This window comes from Homalodisca vitripennis, chromosome X (assembly GCF_021130785.1).
Source record: "Homalodisca vitripennis isolate AUS2020 chromosome X, UT_GWSS_2.1, whole genome shotgun sequence".
Classification (NCBI taxonomy): Eukaryota; Metazoa; Arthropoda; class Insecta; order Hemiptera; family Cicadellidae; genus Homalodisca; species Homalodisca vitripennis.
In genome coordinates this window covers 109,399,631-109,420,747 of record NC_060215.1, presented here as the reverse complement: position 1 = coordinate 109,420,747, position 21,117 = coordinate 109,399,631, and positions in this window count along the sequence as shown.

Sequence of the window (21,117 nt, the reverse complement as noted above, 5' to 3'; positions counted from 1 at the left end):
TTTTAAAGGTAAATTCTGCCCTATGATTAGTTAAATGGCTGCAGTATTCTGACTGTGCAAAGGTAGCATAATAATTAGTCTATTAATTGAAGGCTGGTATGAATGAATAGATGAGGAATTAATTTTATTTTTTTTAATTTTATAATTTGATTTTTAGGTAAAAAAGCCTAATTTTTTTTTTAGGGACGATAAGACCATATAGAACTTTAATTTTAATAAATTTTAGATATTTTTTAGTAAATTTATTGTTTGACTTATTAATTTTTTTTTTCTGGGGCGGAAGATAAATTTGACTTTATTTTATTAATTCATTTAATTTATGTAATTTAGGTCCAATAATGATTTAAAGATTAAGTTACCTTAGGGATTACAGCGTTATTTTAATGAGGAGTTCTTATCTATATTAAAGTTTGCGACCTCGATGTTGAATTAAGATTAGATTGAGGAGCAGGTTTTTCATTTCTAAGTCTGTTCGACTTTAAAATCCTTACATGATTTGAGTTCAAACCGGTGTAAGCCAGGTTGGTTTCTATCTAGAAATATTAAGATTTTTTTAGTACGAAAGGACCATTAAATCCAATTTATATTGTGTTAAAAGAATGCTGGATTGGCATATTTTAGTGCAATAAATTTAGAATTTATAAAAATGATTAATTCATATCTAGTAACTTTTTTTATTACATCTTTTATTTTAATTATTTTCGTAATAGTTTCTGTTGGATTTTTTACATTATTGGAGCGAAAGTTTTTAAGTTATATACAAATTTGTAAAGGCCCAAATAAAGTGGGTTTTATAGGCTTATTACAGCCTTTTAGTGATGGTATTAAGCTTTTTTTAAAGGAACAAGTTTGACCAATTAATTCTAATTCATTAATTTATTATTTATGTCCTGTATTTAGTTTAATTCAATCATTATTTATTTGGTATTTATTTACTTTTTATTAAAATTGTATTAGATTTATTTTTTGGATACTTTTTTATGTTGTTCTAGACTTAGAATTTATGCTCTTATTGTTTGTGGTTGATCTTCAAATAGAAGTTATTCTATATTAGGGTGTATTCGTAGAATTTCACAGGCTATTTCTTATGAAGTTTCTTTATCTTTAATTATATTGTGTTTTTTTTAATAATATTAATGGTTACAATTTTGTAATTTTTTTGTTTTTCAAATTAGTACATGATTTTTTTTGTTCAGTTCCTATATTTTTATGTTGATTTTCTTGTTGCTTGGCTGAAAGAAATCGCACTCCTTTTGATTTTTCTGAGGGGGAGAGTGAGTTAGTTTCTGGATTTAATATTGAGTATGGCTCTGGTGGATTTGCTTTATTATTTATTTCTGAATATGCTAGTATTATTTTTATTTCTAGTTTAACTGTTATTATGTTTTTTGGGGGAGATTTTTATAGATTTATTTTTTTATTAAGTTAATTTTTTTGTTTTTTATTTATTTGAGTTGATTTCGTTATGATAAACTTATATATTTAGCATGAAAGTGTTATTTATTTTTTTTCAAAATAGCCTCTTATCAACACCTTACCTGGAGTACTGTAAGTCATTTTACATATGATTTGACACATCCTGATTCAAGACTCAAGATAATTTTTCATTTTACTGACACTCACACAGCTGTTCTGGATAGTGATGCCACAAACACCTGGACAATGAGCTGGCTGATATATTACAGCCTCATCACATCTAGATATCTCAGCTTATGAAAAGCTCTTTTTACAAAATAAAGTTACATTTACAACTAAGCTAAACTAACTTCAAGCATAACTGAAATATAGAGTATAAGCACATAACCTTATTTATTCAACCATATAACATCACTCATATGACGTCAACACCTGACAGTCACGTATTACATTCCAATTGAATAATACGGCTGGCAGCCAGACAGACAGTGCAAGTGTGCCACATAGACGGGAGCATTGCCCGCCACCTGCTGACACTGCAACCTCTGACCTCAGACGTAGCTGTACTGACAAACTACACTAAGTAATTTACTGGCTCACAGTATGTTACATTTCGACATGGTTGTTGACTACCTCAAATCAACCTAAATTATATTGTATATTTTAGACCTGGACTTCGTTGACATAAAGAAACAGCCAACCTTTTAAAAACTGATTTATCCTCACAATTGAACCTCAAGATTTTTGACATAAAGAAACAGCCAAACTTTTAAAAACTGATTTATCCACATCTGAATTTTAAGATTTTTTACATAAAGAATCAGCCAAACTTTTAAAAACTGATTTATTCACATCTGAATTTTAAGATTTTTGACATAAAGAAACAGCCAAACTTTAAAAAACTGATTTATCCATACATCAGAATTTTGAGTTCTCGACATAAAGAAGTAGCCACGGAATTGATTTAGTTTGACACCTTAACCTTTTCATTTTTCTTTTTGACATTTCAGAATGCCCACAAAATATCCCTGTGGCACATGTTCAGTTGGTGTGAGATACTCTGGGTTAAAATGCAATGGTCCTTGTCAGCTATGGTACCATGCTGGCTGCCAAAGTATCAGCGAAAAAGCTCTGAAAAAAAAAACTTGTACTGAAATAAATCACTGGAAATGCGTCACCTGTAAAAAAGACTCTTCAACAAACACCTCCAAAGTCGAATCTCTGCCATTGACTAGTCAAATTGAACTTCATAATGAGATAGAGGAAGTTCATGATAAGATTAAAAATCTTCAAGATCCTGACGACTTGGAAACATCCCTCACACTAGCTGCTGAAGCTGGAAATGCTTTGTTAGCTGAAAATAGAAATCTTAAAAGAGAATTGTATGATATGAAGAATTCTCAACTAACTCAGCACATGAGGGTCACTTTTGAGCTTGAGAAAATAAAATATGAGGCCAACATTGAAGAACTTGAAAGTCAGATTCAAACCCTAGAAAACAGAAATTCCAGGTTAGCTGAATCTTTACAGGAAGCTGAACTTCAATTTTGTAGAGAAAAAGAATCACACACCAATCTTATACAAGCTTTTGAAGAACAGGATAGGGAAAAAGAATTGGCAATTTTAAACTATGAGAAAGAAATAAAACAATTACATACAACTTTAAAAAATCTGAAACGGTCTTATCAAGAGAATCCTGACTCAGATAAGGAAATCAAAATTTATAAAACCTCGGAAACTCATACCGAAAACATACAATCACAGTTACTGGTACAAAATTCTGGAAAATCAAACAACCTTACTCTTATTCAGGATATAAGCCTGAAAAGCCGTCAAGAGCAAATGGAAAACTCAGTGAAAGCACTACAGAACCAGTTTCAGAGCTATGCCAATAAAATTCAAGACTGGCCACAGGCACGCATACACTTTAACAGAAATAAAAGAAAAACAAAGACCCATTTTAGTGTATCCCTACAAATGGCTAAAATAGGTCAAGTAATCAAAATCAAGTTGTAGCTCCTGCAACACAGATATCTAATTCCAAGCTAACAGAGGAAATAGAAAATACGTCAGTGGTTTGCTCGGATACTGTCTTCAAACTGACTAAAAGCCCGCCTCTTAACTCAAAGCCACGAGCCAAGGATGAGACATGTGAGGAGTTTTTTGCCAAAAACATCGTGTTTTTCAAGGACCACATGATCAAGCATTACAACTGCTTGACAGAGAAAAATAAATCACTGCCTATCTTTCATCCTCGATCTCCTGTGCAGGATGAAGTCCACCAACTACACAATTTTTTATGCCTCAGCAATATGACAAACAGCAAATTAAAATCATAACCAGTCCTTTGATTGAAATCCCTTCTCAAAAAGACTGTATACATCATTTGACAGTCCTTCATCAGAATTTAGATAGAATTAGTAATAAAATTGACCGTTTAAACCATTTTCTCCAAATAGTGAAGCCACACTTAATTGTACTAACAGAACATGGACTGACTCAAGATCACATCAGTAACACTCGACTTGAAGATTTCTGTTTGATAGCAGAGTATAGTCGACAAAATCATTTGAAGGGAGGTGTTGCAATTTATTGTCAAGCATATCTAAGCGATCAGGTGGAAATGGTACAAGTGCAGAATTTCAGTATTGAACTTGTGTGCGAGATAGCCATGGTGCGAGTGAAAACTTTAAACCAATATGTGTATATAATGGGCATCTACCGTCCTCCTCAGAGCTCACTAACTGAGAGCATGGGTGTGATTGCTTCAGTTTTAGACACGGTGCCAACCTGGAAGAGCCCAATTGTTTTAATAGGTGACATTAACATCGACTGCTTTAAACTCGAACATGACCAAGTGCTATTTGATGAGACACGTTTTAGCTACAACATGACAAGAATCCCTCTTCCTCCAACTAGAATAACACCACATTCACAAACATCAATTGACTGTGTATGTACTAATCAAAAAGGGGATGACGTGTCAATTGAGATCTTAAATTAAGGGATTTCTGACCACACAGCCCAAATTTGCACGCTCAATGTTTTTACAGAAGATACTGGTAATGTTAAAGGACAAAAGAGAAATTTTAATGATGACAATATCCACAATTTAAAACTGGCATTGTCTAATGAAACCTGGGAAAGAGTCATCAACTGTAATGACACTGAAATCGCATATAAAAATTTCTCTAACATCATTACATCAGCACTGAACCAAACATGTCCTTATAAAAAATATAAGCAATGCAAAGGCAAAGAAAAACTATGGGACCCTGAACTGCACACTTTGAGGCAAGAATTCTTAGGCGCCAATGAGCGTTATCTTCTTATGGGCTCATTAGAACACAAGCAGGAAGTTGCTACTAAGAAAAAGAATTATGACTTGAAGATAAAAGAACTCAGACGTCATTCAACGGTCGACCGAATAGCACGTTCAGAAAATAAAACTAAAGCCCTTTGGAATATTATAAATAATGAAAGAAGAACCAAGAAATCGTCTGTAGGACTGAAAGAACATAAAATTGACAATAAAACTTTCACCAAAAATAAAAATACATCGAAAGCTTTAATTAGTTTTATTGAATACGTAATAGATCAAATAGAAGCTAAAAATACAACAACAGCAATATTCTTAGATTTAAGCATACTAAATACCATGGGAGTACGGGGCACTGAAGCTGAGTGGTTCAGGAGTTACCTAACCAATAGAGAACAGGTAGTTGAAATCCGGCATACTCAAAACAATAAAATTGCACACATCAGATCCAGTCCACTTCCAGTTCTAAGGGGCGTCCCCCAAGGATCAGTCCTGGGTCCTGTACTCTTTACTCTATTTACGAACGATTTACCTAAGTACTTAGATGAATTTGCTACAACTCTGATGTATGCAGATGATACCGTTCTACTTTTAGCCGATAGAACCCCAGAAAACCTGGAGATAGAGTCATTCACTGCAATGAACATGGCAGTACAGTACTATTAATAACCATATTAATAACCTAGTAGTTAATGAAGCTAAAACCCAGCAACTCATATTGGGCCCAAAAAAGGAACAAACTGTGCACCTGCCTAACATCCAAGCAGCATCAGAGGCAAAGTACTTGGGAGTGACAATAGATGAAGATCTCAAATGGACAACGCACATTGACAACCTGTGCAGGAAATTAGGTACTGGACTTTATGTCATTAAAAGAATAAAATCAATAAGTGATGTACCCTCTGCAAAAACAGCCTACTTTGCTTTATTTGAATCAAACCTTCGCTATGGTCTCCTGGTCTGGGGTAATTCATCTGCAGGAAATCTCCAACGTGTGCTGGTAACACAGAAAAAAGCAGTGAGATTACTTGCTGACTTACAGCCAAGAGAGAGTTGTCGACCAGCTTTTATCAACCTCTCAATTCTGACGGTTGTATCCTTGTACGTGCTGGAGGCAGTAACCTGCGTGCACGAGAGAGGTTTTCCCAGAGGATGTAACACACATCATTACAACACAAGACGAGCGACAGATTTTCATCTTCCTGGGCATCGACTTTCTCTATTTGAGGAGAAGCCCTCTTACATGGGTTTAAAACTGTGGAACCACCTGCCAGAAGACCTGAAGGGACATGGTGCGGCAAAATTCAAGAAGGAGGTGAAGTTGTGGCTGCTGCAAAATCCATTCTACTCGTTAGAAGAATACCTGAACAGAGAGCAAAACGAACAACCAAACTGGACATTTACCTGTAAATTCATTGTTTGTAAACTACGCAATTGTATTTATATGATCTGTAACAAATTTTGACGAGTTACAATTCTCAAAGAATTTGTCTATTGTCTAATGTCTATTGTCTATTGACACACTGATTTCTGGTCTTCTTGTTGAGTTTGGTGCAACCAAACCACTGTTAAAATCCTTTGATGCACTGATACCAAAAAAATATAGATGCAACTAATTTAAAGTCATGTGACCTTCAACTGTTCTATGAAGAAATAGAATCACAACAAATTATTGAACCAGAGTACCAGTGCCTAATGTGTAGTAGAAAATGGTGTGATGTTCAAGGCAATGATAATTCAAAACAGGTCATCCTTGACAGCTGTGATCAACTATTATACCCTAACATAAACTACTTGTTACGGATTCTCGCAACTTTCCCAGTATCTACAGCTGAAGTTGAGAGATCATTTTCTTCACTGAAGAGGATAAAATTTACCTTAGAAATTCCATGGAAAACGATTGACTTACGAGATTAGGTCTACTATCAGTGAATTGCCACGTTTCATAACATTAGACGAGATACTCGACGAGATCACAAGATCAGGGAAGAAAAGAATTTTGCTGTAAGATGAACTCAGAACCTTACTTGTTTATTTCTAATGACTGAACCTAATTGCCATTCTAACTTGAATAAAGTGTTGTTTTTAAAATGTTTGTTTATTCAGTATTAACCTTGAATAATTAAATGGTTTCATACAATGAATTGTTGCCTAAAAGTAGAGTTTAGCCATTGTATTTTTTCAGTTTTCTGAGGAAGCATCCCCTTTTTCAACACCCCCTACTCCTGTTATAGGCTCCTCCCAAAATAATTCTTTGGCTACACCACTGTGAGGGTGGCTGCTGCTTGGATAGGTAACTTCTGAGCGATCTTGTCCTTGCAAGCACCTTTAAGCCGTTGTTCTTCAGGCTAAGTGTCTGTGTGAACTTCTTAACCCTAACTTCACCTTGAAATAAGAAATTCTTTACTTTTTTACACGCAGCCTCTAGTAAATCACTCGACGTAACAGTCAACACTAAATTATATTACAAAAGACTAACATATTATTATTAGAATAACAAATCATTTTGAATTATATATGTAATATAAGTGTAGGTTAATTTAAGGACTGTAATCGACATTTTATTTTTAAAAAGCAGATTCTAAATCTAGTCCTGATACCACATCACTCACTGGTGGTACCTTTTTGCTGGACATTCATATGGATAAGTGTTTATTGTCTTATCACTAAACATTGTACTGTATTACGATAGTGAAATCTCTGAACTTAAGCAGAGTTTCCCAATTTAAATCATTCTAGTAATATATGGCTTTACTATCTATATTTTTAAAATTATTATAAAAAGCAGTGTTTTTTGTGTTCAACAGGGTTTATTATAATAATTATTATTTTATCAATAGCTATTCTGCTAACAGAGAAAAATAGGTATTACCTTTTATCTTAAGAGTGACCAGTTACACCACTCCTATGGCCAACAAATGATGTTATGTTATTTTGTTTCAGATGGAATGCTATTGCTGAAACACACCCAGATGAACATTAAACATTAGTCAGTTATTGGTGTTGTTAATTTATTTAGTCAGAAGTAGTAGTTAATTATTTAGTTGTTAAATTGTTAATGTTGTTGTAAATATTGTTGTTGTTGTTCTATTCCATATATTGTTTACTGGGTGATGTTGTAGTGTAATTTTTAAATTAATATTTAGTTATAAAATTTGGATTTTGATGCTGCTGCTGAAACACGCCCAGATGAACCATCCGCATTAGTCAGTTTTTGGTGTTGTTAATTTATTTAGTTAGAAGAAGTATTTAATTATTTAGTTGTCATATCTGTGTTGTTGTTGTTGTTGTACCATTCTATATATTGTATACTAAGTGATCTTGTAATATAATTTTAAAATGAACATTTATTAATAAAATTTGTATTTTGTTTACAAGAAAGTTGTACTTATTGCTTTCCTACTTCTACAAGCAGAAATTATTCCCAGAAAATGGTTTTCTTTAGTTTTAATTCAGATATAAACACCATATTTAGTATTAAACCCAGACAGACAATATATACAGTTATTAATGCTTGCAAGCAAAAAATTTTTTATAAAAGTGTCATATTTGTTTTCAACTTAATAATCAATCTTTAAATAATGTAAAAGCCAAAATACCAATCAACAGAGGAGATTCTCGAATGTGACACAATGAAACAGTGATTTATTCCACAGATGTTTACATTTATAGATGCATTTCACAAAACCAGAATTAGTCCCTAACCACAGCTTCCAGTAATATTGAGAGATAATTTTAATACAGAATATAATTAATATGAGACAAATAATATGACATAAACTTGGTAAAAACGATGAATAACGGGCCACTGCAAGGCGTGTGGAAACTTGTTTACTGCTACATATAGAGTAACAAATACCAAGATGGACTTGTTGTATTGTAGACTTAGTGATTTTTTACTTAAAAAACAGGTATGATAACTTATCAGAAAGGGACAGTACAACAAAGATTATTGAATATAAGCCAGAATACTATAACAGTGACTTGTGCAAGGTAAATTATTGGTCAAATTCATAATTAGTAACTGAATATTAAAAGGTTATTAATCTCTAAAAGCCATACTTTATTAACTTTCTGAATTATAACAAATTGTCACATTCCTTAATTTCTAGTGATGTTTTGTTGAAAAAGCGTGGACCAAAAAAGAGAAACATGTTTATAAATATAAATAGATGAGTTTTAGGCTTTGTAAACATTCTTTTTGTATTACTATGTGTGTTATAGTTTAGTCATACATCACCTTAATTCCAACTCGTAATATAAAATAGGTTCACACCATTGAAAACAAAGAGACAGTGAACTGGAAAGATATTTAGTTCTTGATACAAAGGAAATGATGGATCATGTCTAAGTTTCTTCGGAATAATTTGTATGAATGTGTTATGACTGTTCTCTTAAACTGCCAATCAATGTTTCCCCAACACACATTCCATACTGAATTCCCAAGTGAACTGAGCCAAGACACAATGTCCGCAATAATTTTCTGTCACAGAAGTTTTATAAATGATAAAACTTTCGAATATATAGTTTGAACTGATTCTGTAATACTGACATGTGTTTTTTCTACAATAAATATTTGTTCAGATGTTTACCTAAATATTTAAAACTACCTATTTTATATAATATTAGACATCTGCATAATTGTTGTTATTACAGTCAGATCTATGATATTTGACTGGTATATTCAAATTAAAACTACAATTATCACAACTAATGAAGTCTTTTTGGAATCGTTCAAATCTATCTTATTCCTGTTCCATTAATGTCTCAAACTTTGGATGTAACTTTTTATTTTCTAGAGCAGAAATTATTTACCAATTTCTGAATATAGAATCCCAATGCCGTCTGCAAACGCAAATAGCTCTCCTTCAGAATTTTTATTTAGTAAATCATTATAAAAATAATAAACAAAAAATTAGCAGACAAAGCCAACTCCAGAGGTACACCAGCCCTGACAAGCAATGAGCTGAAATAATTACCAACACTCACTCTTTGTCCATGACCAGAAAGAAAAACATCTTAAAACATTTCCTCTTATTCCAATTGAATTTTAATTTCAATAACAAGATGCGATGGTCAACTAAACCAGTGGCTTATATAAAGTGTACAAACAACCCAGATGTGTTTTGTTTATTATTCATAGTTTTATAAATAAGAGAAACAAATCCAATTAGTGCATCTTCTGGTAGACTTACCTTTGGTAAAACAAAATTGTTTTGTTTTGAAAGTTAATTTCTTTAGGATAGTTAATTAATCTAGTTTTCTTGCATATGTCAAATACTTTTGAAAATACTGTCAGGAGACTTGCTTTCGTTATTGACATTATTTATATATTGGTGATTTGTATTATCAATGAATACAGATAGTAATAGTGCTAACAAAAATAAAATATAAGTACAAAACCCCTAAATTGTTGATTTTACTATTTAGAAATATTATAATTCTATAAAATTTCATTAAGTTTTACTTTCTATTACTGTTATATACAACTCCAGTATTGTTTCAACCAAAATTAATTGTGTAAGACATTTACAAAATTAGATGCTTATCAAAATGTGTTTTATAGTTTACATAACTATGAATATAAAATAATGAACTTTCGACCCTTTGGTTGTGAGCTTTTGATATATCTGAGGTTATGAAATAACCAATTTAATTTATGTTATAACACATTTTAATAAAATTTTCACAAAAACTGTAAGTTTATAATGAGATTAAAGAAATATCGTTGTCATTTAAATAATATCTGACTTGAAGTTTGTAATTTTTAGTTTTATTATAATTACATAAAAACTATTATTATTTTATTTATATTATATTTATTATATTATTATTTTAGAAAACTTTTTGTTTACATCAATTTCAGGAATAAAATATAAATAAAGAATAATAATAAAATAGAATTGGTGATAATTTTCTAGGTTGCCAAACAGTAACAATGAGCATGAGCATTGTCAAATTGTACTTAAGCAAACAGCCAAACTCAAACTTCTTTAATTTATAATAACTATTAATGGTCCACCGTTGTTATGTGATCTTAAAGTTCTTGTCTGTTTATTTTATGATTAAGAAACTTTGGCTATAAAAAAATAATTCTTTATCTTTCAACATCTCTTACATAGAATTCTTTATTAAAATTTTCATGTCGCAATGTTTTTTCATACTTTTCATACCAAGAATTATCAGTTCTATTTGTTCAGGTTCAACCTACTTGCTTCTAAGAAACTGCAAAATAAAAGCCAAATTTGTTATGTGAAAGATTAACAAAAATGTAGTCTATGCCGTGCCTCCCCTGTCAGATCTCAGGTTGATGCCTGTAATAGTTTGTCTAAAACTGTAACCCAAAAGAATGTCTAATATGGCAATAAATTCCTTGTTATCACTAGTATGATGACATTAAAATTGCCAATAAACAAAATAGGTTTATCTTTCGTGGATTTATATTTGTGTAAATTCATTAATTATAACAATAGTTACTAATCAATCGCCATAAAGTGTTTCTGTCACTCTTTGTGCATGAAAACCCAAAATTACACAGTCAAAGTAACAAAATATAGTACTTTGTAAATTATATTTTGTATGTCTGTATTTGATCAATGCAGAGCGTTTGCTGCGTCTATGCGCAATGCATGTAGTGGACGTCAACCGTTCAGCACTGGTAAAAAACAACTAATAATTTCATGTCTTAAAATTTTTGTAGTTTTATATAACTACTTAACAACTTATATATAATCATTAACATGTCAATTTACATCCAAATATTTTTTTATTAGGGATGACATGGTTTGTTATGAAAAAATGTCAATGTCAAATATATATTATTTAAGTAATACAAATACACATCCATATTTTCAAGTAAACCATACTTAATAAAAATATGTATCTTGAAAGCCCATATTAGAACGGATAAATTCTAGGTAAAAGGTAGAGGATGTGTTTTTTAGTTTTTAAGATATAGGCATTTTCACGAGCCTTAGTTATCTCATCAATACAGCGTTATTTTCTTGAAATTCTTTTGTGTTATCGGGCAATCTCCAAAAGGGTACATTTTTACTTATGTTAAAACTGTTCTTGTAGAGCATAAAATAAGAATAATAATAATAATGCTCTAAGACGGCTGTCAAACTTATAATTTTTTAAATATTATTGGCATTTAACATATTTCAGGTCGGAGGGGGGCTCTCGCACCCCAGCTTTCTGCTTGCCTGGCAAGTATGGAAAATGTCTAGTGCTAACTTCCCTGCCTATATTCACCTAGATCATCTAAATACGCCTTTCCCCCATCGGATTAGTATTGAGAAGTGCTGATTACATCAACATGGCAGAACAGGATCTGGAAGACAGTGAAGGCAGATATTGTGATTAATTATTTCACTGAAGTTGCTGAATTTGAGCACTGTGATTAGCACTATGGTCGTCGACATTAGGGACATATGGATTAGAGTACAAAAAAAACATACATAAAGTATGTAGATAAAAGTCCATTCTGTGCATTCTGTGATTTATAAAAATACAATTATAATAGGACTAAGTCATGACATTAAATAGATAACTCTTGAGTGTCCAGTGTTTTAGACTACTGTTTCATACTCTTTTACAGACAAGCAAAATCAAGAGACATGCTTATTAGAGCAGCATTAAAATGTATTAAACTCACACACATAAGACTCTTTCAATTGGTGTTAACATTATTAACATTAAGCTACAAATTAAAAAAAAAGTTTTATATTCATTCCATTACAACTATGAATCCATAATTGTGTTGTGGGTTTAAATTAGTGAATCACATTATTCTAAAAAAAATATACTTGATCTTGCTGAGGCATGCCTAGGATTTATTTGTGAGTGTAACGACCCGAACCCAATATTAACAATAATTCAAGAAATTATGCTTTATTTGGTTATATAAAAATTTCATTAATTTAGTAAAATTTAACTAAAGACATAATAATTGTAAAGTGTACAGCACTGTTGAGGAGGTCAGCAGTAAGACTGCTGACAATGCAGAGTCAGCACCTGCGTGTGCTGGAAAGCAATCTAGTTCAGGCCTCAGACTCGTAGACATGTAACTCTCTGTCACCCTATTATAAAATTTTCTAAATTCTTTCAATAATGTAATCCAATACTTTATATCATTCAGAAGTGCTCTCCCCCTTTTTAACCAATCTAAATTGTATAATGTTTATAAATTAATCAATAAATAATAAACAGTGTTTTTAAAATTCAAACGTTTTTGCACAAACTTTATTTTTATTTCCGGAATCATCCGGTGGTGGCAGCGGATACCAATTAATCCCCAAATCGGGCGCGTTACAGAATTGGTGTCAGCGGTGGGATGATCGCGTAACTTTGGGACAATTTAACTGTATAGTTGATTGATTTCCCGACGCCGAAGTGACCACGTGAACATCAAAATTACTCAAACAGTGTAATCCAGTGTTAAATACAATGTTAACGGTTAGGAACAGTGTTTTCAAGTTGGATTTTGTAAAATTTTGGAAGAAAAAGTGCAACAAGAAGGCGATGGAATTGGATGAAGAAATCTACACGTGAAGACGCCAAACCGAGAAAGGACGCCAAGAGACGACGCCATCTTGTCATCTTCGTCACGTCACCAGCCTAGGAGACGGAAGCGGAGCAACCAACCAACATCGTGGGTGAAGCTGACAACAACCAACATCATCTGTCCACAGCCTCTAGCAACCATGGCAGTCACAATGGTGGTGATATTTGGTGAGCCTTTGTTCACACTCAGAAATTGACTAAATTTCATAAAGAATCATTGGCTATACTTACCAACTATTTTTACCAAATATTCTACGTTAATTATATAATAAAATAAGACATAGAAATAAGAGAGAAAAGGTGCTGTGGTGTAATAGTGAATGCAGCATTGAATGATAACACAAATTTTTGCTAATTCTGTGATTGATTATTAAGTAACAAGTAAATTAAATTGAATTACTCTAACATGGAGTAACAATGTGAACTTCAATGTCAGGTCGTCACTTCCAGGGCACCTATTTCTCATTTTAAAATTAAGATAAGAATAATTATTAAATAATATTTAGTAGGAATTGCCAATGTTTCCAGATAAAAAAATGAATTATTAAACCTTTGTAACATAAAAGCACTCTTCAAACAAAAGCGTCATAGCTTTGATATAATTAATATTTTGGGTTTAAATAATTGCTGTTATTGAGAAATAGTGATGTTTTAAAATTAATTTGAGTTAGATGCTATTCCAGTGCGTTATTCAAAATCTATATGTCACATTAGTATACTTGTACTTTACTGTGTAAATTGATATTCTTAATTGATTAGGCATTGCTAATTTACTAATTAGTTTTATATGATGTATATGGATTATTATCACTAACATCGATTGATGATGATTGATTGATTAGATTGGTATTGATTGGGTATTGATAGGTTATCGATCATTGATTGGTTATTGGACAATTTATTTTTTTATAGAAGAAACTTTTGGGATTTTGAAGAAAAATAGTATTATGCTATCATAAGTAATAAATTCAGTTGTATAGTCGAAATTGAACTTCTTAGAATTTTGTAGAGTTTCCTGAATTAAATGTTAGGTTATTAAGATCAGTATATTAGATGTCACATAAGCAGCACGTTCCAAAATCAACAATCATGAGTTCTACAGTAACATTTGAAGGAAAAACCGTCGAGTTCCAAGAAGCTTTTGATGCAATTTCAACTAAAGTTAGGTCTCTTTAGGACTGCATAGACGAAGCCATCGCGGGCAATTCTGTACTAAACAGAACAGAGATGTCACCATGCGATATGGATATGACAAATGGAGCAGCAAGCAGACCATCATTTGAGCTAGTGTCTAGCATTACTCACTACGATGGAGATAGAGCCGATCTACTCATGCCATTCTTCGATACCATTCAAGGCATAGGGGAACTGAGCAACTGGAACGAAACACAAACATTTCAAGTATTGAGATTAAAGTTAATTGGTAGTGCTCTACAGTTTTCAAAATCAGATGAAAAATGCAAAAACGCCACAACACTTAAAGAAATTAAGTCTGCTCTAACAGAAAGGTTTGGAGATAGTCTACCAGATCACTATTATTTTGAACAGTTAGCTAACATCAGACAAAATAAAGGAGAGACTATCGAACAATTCTCTGACAGAGTCAAGAGGGTCAGTGACAAAACTCTAAGAACCACCAATAACGAAGAAGTAAATAGAGTATTAATAGAAGAAGCTGACCGAAGAACAATGGAAGCCTTTGTCAGAGGACTTTACGGAGAAATTGGCAGACAAACAAGGATTAAGTTTCCAAAGAATTTTAGAGAAGCAGTGACTACCGCATAGCAATAAATAACTTAGGAAAAAGGCTAAATCCATTTGAAGAAAAACCAAGGAAAGTGTTTGGAAACAATTTATCAGGTAAATGCTACAACTGTGGAAAGATAGGACATGTAGCAAAAGACTGTAGATGTAGGAACTCTAAAGACAGGCAGATGAAGGAATGTGGATATTGCCGTAGAAAAGGGCACAGAGAATCAGAATGTAAATCGAAAGCAAACTCCACACGTCCTCACTGCAGCTTCTGTAAGAAACAAGGTCATACAGCTGATCATTGCTGGACCAGAACAAAGAACCCGGGTACGAAAGAGGTCAACCTTCAGGAAGCGGTTATAATTCAAGAAACGCTCTACCGTTAAACTACAGCGGGGAACCCAGAAGCGCCGCTGGCAACCCCATGAGGAAGTAAATCTGAACCTACACAAGATAAGGTTTGGACAGGCGAAGAAAAAACCTAAAATTGCATACATCACTGAGCAGGAAAACAACTATGAACTACTAGCTCATGGAACCATTGGGAGTGTCAATGGGCCAGTAATAATTGATACTGGGGCACAAATCTCGATGATAGAGAAAACGGTCACCCAAGGACCTATCTCATCGACTGATGTTCGTGTACATGGCATCACAGGAGCCGTAATGCACACCTACGGTCAAGTAAAACAAACTATAAAGCTAGGAGACACAGAAATGATGTGTACGTTCATAGTAGCAGACTTGCCTGACGATTATATTGCTGTTATAGGGTATGATGTGCTTAGGTGGAAAAGAGCTGTCATTGATTTAGAACGATATGTATTAAGTATTGAAGGTCGTGACGCAGTCAACCTATACGAACGAGACAAAGAAACTACAAATGATTGTGTGAGTGGACTTGGGATAGCCACCAAGCGAACCCAAACCTTCCAAGTAGAACCCGATCGCTCAACCAACACGCAAGTGAAGCCTAACGAAAACTTACCTGAAAATCTTCCAGCCTACTGCAGGACTAACCTCAACATACCTGCCCGTTCAGAAATGTTAGTACAGATAAAATTCGGGGAAAATGTGAAACAACGAAAGCAAGAAATTGAGAACAAAGTTGTAATTACAGAACCAGCACTCGTAAAAATTCATGGGATTTATGTAGCCAGAAGTCTAACTAGAGTAAGAAATGGAACTTGTTGGACGAAAGTAATTAATACAAGCCCAGAAGATTTAATTATGTACAAGAACACTCTGATCTGTAAATTAGAAGAACCTCATTTAAAACCTAAGAATTCAGCAGGACCAAAAAGAGTAAACACAGTATGTAAGAAAAACGATGAATTCAGAAGAAAAGTAGAAGAAAAGATAGAGCATTTGAGACCAGAAGAAAAAGCAAAGATTAGAAATGTGCTTCATCGGTTTGGAAATTTATTTAGCCTTGGTGGAATTGAAAATTTAGGATGTACAGCAAAAGTAAGTCACAAAATTAACACAGGAGACCACCCTCCCATTAACAAAAGGCCATACAGAGTGCCGCATGTACAGAAACAAGTGCTACAAGATCTGATAGCACTTCAAATGACCAATTAAAGACAAGGTGTTTTCATACTTCTGGCTAGAGAACGAATTCAAGAATTGGTCGAATCAAATAGCCTCTGCCATCTATCAGAGGTTAAAAAATACAGACCTGACTGGAATCTGCACCGTCAAGCTTGTTTCTGATGGTTGCGGAGGACAGAATAAGAATACAGTGATTATTGGCATGATGTCTAAATTTTTGATGCACGATGCTCCACCTTCTCTAAAGATTATCAAAACTATATATCCGATTGTCGGGCATTCTTTTATCCCCCCTGACAGGATCTTTGCGCAAATCGAGAAGGATGTTGAAAAGCACAGTTCCCTTTTAACCGACCAGGACTACATAACGATTTGTAAGACACATGCTACTGGCATAAGACTAGGAGATAACTACTGTCCTGTATATAACTGGAAAAAGGCTGTGTTTGAAGTACTGAAAAAGCCTGCCAGCTGGCATTTCAAATTACAGCCGTGCAAGAGAATAGTTGTTTCAAAAACAAAGAAAACTGGGGATTGTGTTGTTATGGGAGAACTTCATTACAACGAAAACATTGGTGAAGGGAAAAGTTTGCTAAAGCGAGGGAAGAAAATTATCTCAATAAATCCCAATCTCATTCCAAAATTAGTTCAGCTCAAACGAGAAAAGTTGACAGACTTGAACAAATTGCTATCGAAACACTTCATGCCTCACTGGAGGGAAAAAGAGCAGCTTCTTTTATCAAAGAACTCTTTCAGCAACAACAAGAGCTGCAGCACCCATGAGGAGAAGATTTTGATGAAGACTCTGATACTGGTGACATAGTACAAGAAGCCACACAAGTTCCACTATAATTTTGTATTCTAACTACTTTTGAAAATCATTAATTCATTGTTAACTAAAATTTAACAAGCATTTAACTAAATGCTTGTTGTGTAATACATTTAAAAATGTAAAATAAAACTCAATTAAAAAAAGTCACTTTTACTGTACTTTTTTAAATAAAACCCGTTCTCTGGTTAATTTAACCCCATTTTCCCAAATAAAATTTTGTTATACATAGATAAATGTATTTTAGTGTTTCAAAAACAATAAAAATATAAAATATTGTCATAAAATCATTTAAATATTGCAAAAATACCAGAGCAACTAAACAGAACTAAAACTTATTATGTCCAATACTGATGCAAAACTCGTTAAGTTCCCAAAACTGCTGCAAACATCGTTATGTCCAAACGTTTTTTTTATTTTCCAGTAAACTATCAATGCCAGATTTTTGCCATTAATAACTAATGAAAGTATTATGATTTTAAAACCTAATGATTTTTACAGTTAAAAAATTAGATCCAATTTTAGTGTATTAAAATAAACTAGCCACAGTTTTTTTCCCTTTCTGGAATTTTTTTTTTTGTATGGACATAACGAGATTTGAAAATGGGCTACTCATATGGTAAGTCATTGGAGGTCAACGACTTTTTCGCAAAAAAACGTAATGATAACACTACCAAAGTGTCAACATTAAAGCTTATTTCAGTCTCATTGATACTAGAGATCTCTCATAATCTTAACACTTACTGGAACTTTTAATATGTCTGAATCGCTCCCAACTAATATTTAAAACATGTTTCGATAGAGCCTCGTCATGGATTTTTACGTTAGTTCTCTCACCGACAAGGTTTTCTATAATTATTTGACAGATTGTTTCTATATATTATTTTTTAATATATATGTTACATTATTGATAACTCTGCCAAAGTGTGAACATTAAATCTTATTCTTGTCTCATTTATACTAAGAGATCTCTACTGTCCTAGACACTTACTGGAACTTTGAATACAGGGTTATTGTAAATTAATGGTGGGGTTTGGAACATGGTTTAAAGAAAAACTCGAATTACTTACAGTTAATGTTGTTTATTCATGTAGGTTATCGTCTCAAACAGTTTTTGAACATGATTAATAAATTTCAATAGGTGTGATCTCAGTCGTTTGATAAATGTCCAAACGATACTCAACTTCTTTCCAAACATTCCTTAACATTTCTTCGGTTAGGTTGTCATTGCTCCACTAATCCTGTGTTTTAGTAGTTCAGGCCGTGAATATTTGGAATTGGAACAGCATAGGTATTTGTAAGCCTATCCATCGATCTCCAACTTTTTCGTTCAAAGCGTCCGTGACCAATGCACTGAAGTGTGGGAGAGCACCATCTTGTTGGGCATGAAGTTGATGCATGTTTTTTGAGGTCATCTAGCTAAGGAGAGCAGTAATTGGTTAACATGTTAAGATATACTACAGCTCTATTTTCAGAACCCTATATTTGTGAATTTTGTCTACCCATTGCGGATCAACGACGTGAGGGTGACGCGGAGCGAGGCGTGGACCAAAAGCACAATGACGTGACCCTCACGCGGATGACGTGGTACGGATGACTCATTTGTTTTGAACGCTTATCGCTGTTATAAGCCTCGGAGATATTTATACTCAGTTTTCCTGGACTGGCTTCCTATCTTATCTCTGGTACTCGTCCACAAACACTCCCCTCGTTATCGGTCAATAACGTTATTATTTACGACAAATTGTTTGTCTGAGGCGTACAGTCGTGGCGTTCGATTTTCCTTTGCCTTGTGTGCGCGTACGTAAATAAAATGGGTGACGATTTACGATCATCTGAATTAGATAGACTATTATTAGAAAGTGGAAGTGACGAAAGTGATATCGATAGTGTTATTGAGGATGGAGACGGTTCTATCACGCGTATTTGTCCACGTTTTCATAATTACGCGGATACTAATGTTGACAGTGACGAGCGGGCTAGTGACCATGATTCAGATGTTCAGACTATTTCAGACATTGTTCCTGGGACACCACCGGATGTGGAAACTCTATTTCAACATCATTTCAATATAAATAAAAACGCTCAAAGTAGTGCTTCCGAGGATATTTATGAATATACTTGAATATACTTCTAGTATAATATACTTGTCTAATATGATCTGTATAATGTTTATATAACATAAATAACAATATAAACAAACAAAACATGTATAATTAGCGAGCGCGCTAAGCAGGCAGGTAGGCGTGCAAACACTGCGGGTGCTGAGTTGTAATACGGATTAATTCGTACTCTAAGGCCCGCGCGCGCGCCGTTTTCACGATCCGCAATGGGAAGTAGCTTCGTCTGTAATTATATCATCTAAAAATGATTTTGTTTTCAGTTTTATGTACAACATTTCAACAGCGAAATTGTAACGGTATACACAACCATTGTGTTTCAATTCCTGCAGTATCTGGATTTTATAAGCGTGTAATTTGAATTATTGTGTAAAACTGTTGTTTTTTTAATATATAATTCAACCCTTCAACGAGGGATGGACTTCCCATGACTTCTAATTGCCGAAAATGTCTGCATAACGTCTCTGTTGATTTGCGGCAACCAAAGATCTCGTGTATTCTAAATTCTTGAAGACTCAATAATTATAGGTAAACGTTGTTTCTATATAAAGTTTGGAAGATATTTAGATAGATTCTCATTACGTATTTTTTGCATATACGTATTTTTTGGTGAGAGGAACATATAAAGGACACATACCCAGCTCATGCGACCTACTAGTTTCAAAAATAGGCATTTCAACCAATCCTTGTAGAGTATCAGTTGAAATGACGGGTGTGAATGGTTTTATACAAAACAACATAATGACACCTCCAAAGCGTCAACATAACGCTAGTGACGTTTTCACCAATCAAAGATCTCTTATTCTAAATTTTTTATTGAAACTTTATTATGGGTCAAAATCACTCGTAAGTAATGTTAGGGAAATTTTTCGAGTCATATCTTCGTTTATTTCTTGCAACAGTTTTCCTATTCAGTCATAGCGGGCAGATAAAAAAGTTCAATTGAAATGCAATCTACTCATGCAACAACTAGTTTCAAAAATGGATAGTTTAAACCAATCTTTTGTGTTTAAACTATCCACAATAAAATAAATTTATTGCGGAAGTATGAAAAATGTCTTTTCCATTAAAACCTACACAATTCCACCAAGAATACAAAGCAGAAAGTTTAAACCAATGTTGACTTTTAGTTGATCAAACCTCATTATCCTTTAAATCCATCTAAGTAATCATTATTTCTAATTGTATTTCAGATTTTAAGAAAGCCTTGTTGAAATCAATGACAATATAAGAAAGATATCGTCGAATGGGAAAAAAGTGTGGAGAAAGACAAATATTTACTGAAAAGATAATTTACAGTGATAATCCTTTGGTGGTGGCTCATAGTGCCTAAGCTCACAGCGCCACAACGTGAATTTGCTCACAGCGCCACAGATTTGGCCGGAGTGCTCACAGCGCCAACATAACCGAATAAATAATCGGGTCCATGCTCACAGCGCCACAGCTCATAGCGCCACAGATTTGGTCGAGTGCTCACAGCGCCAACACAACCGAATAAATAATCGGATCCATGCTCACAGCGCCACAGCTCATAGCGCCAAGCTTGTCTGTCATACACTGCA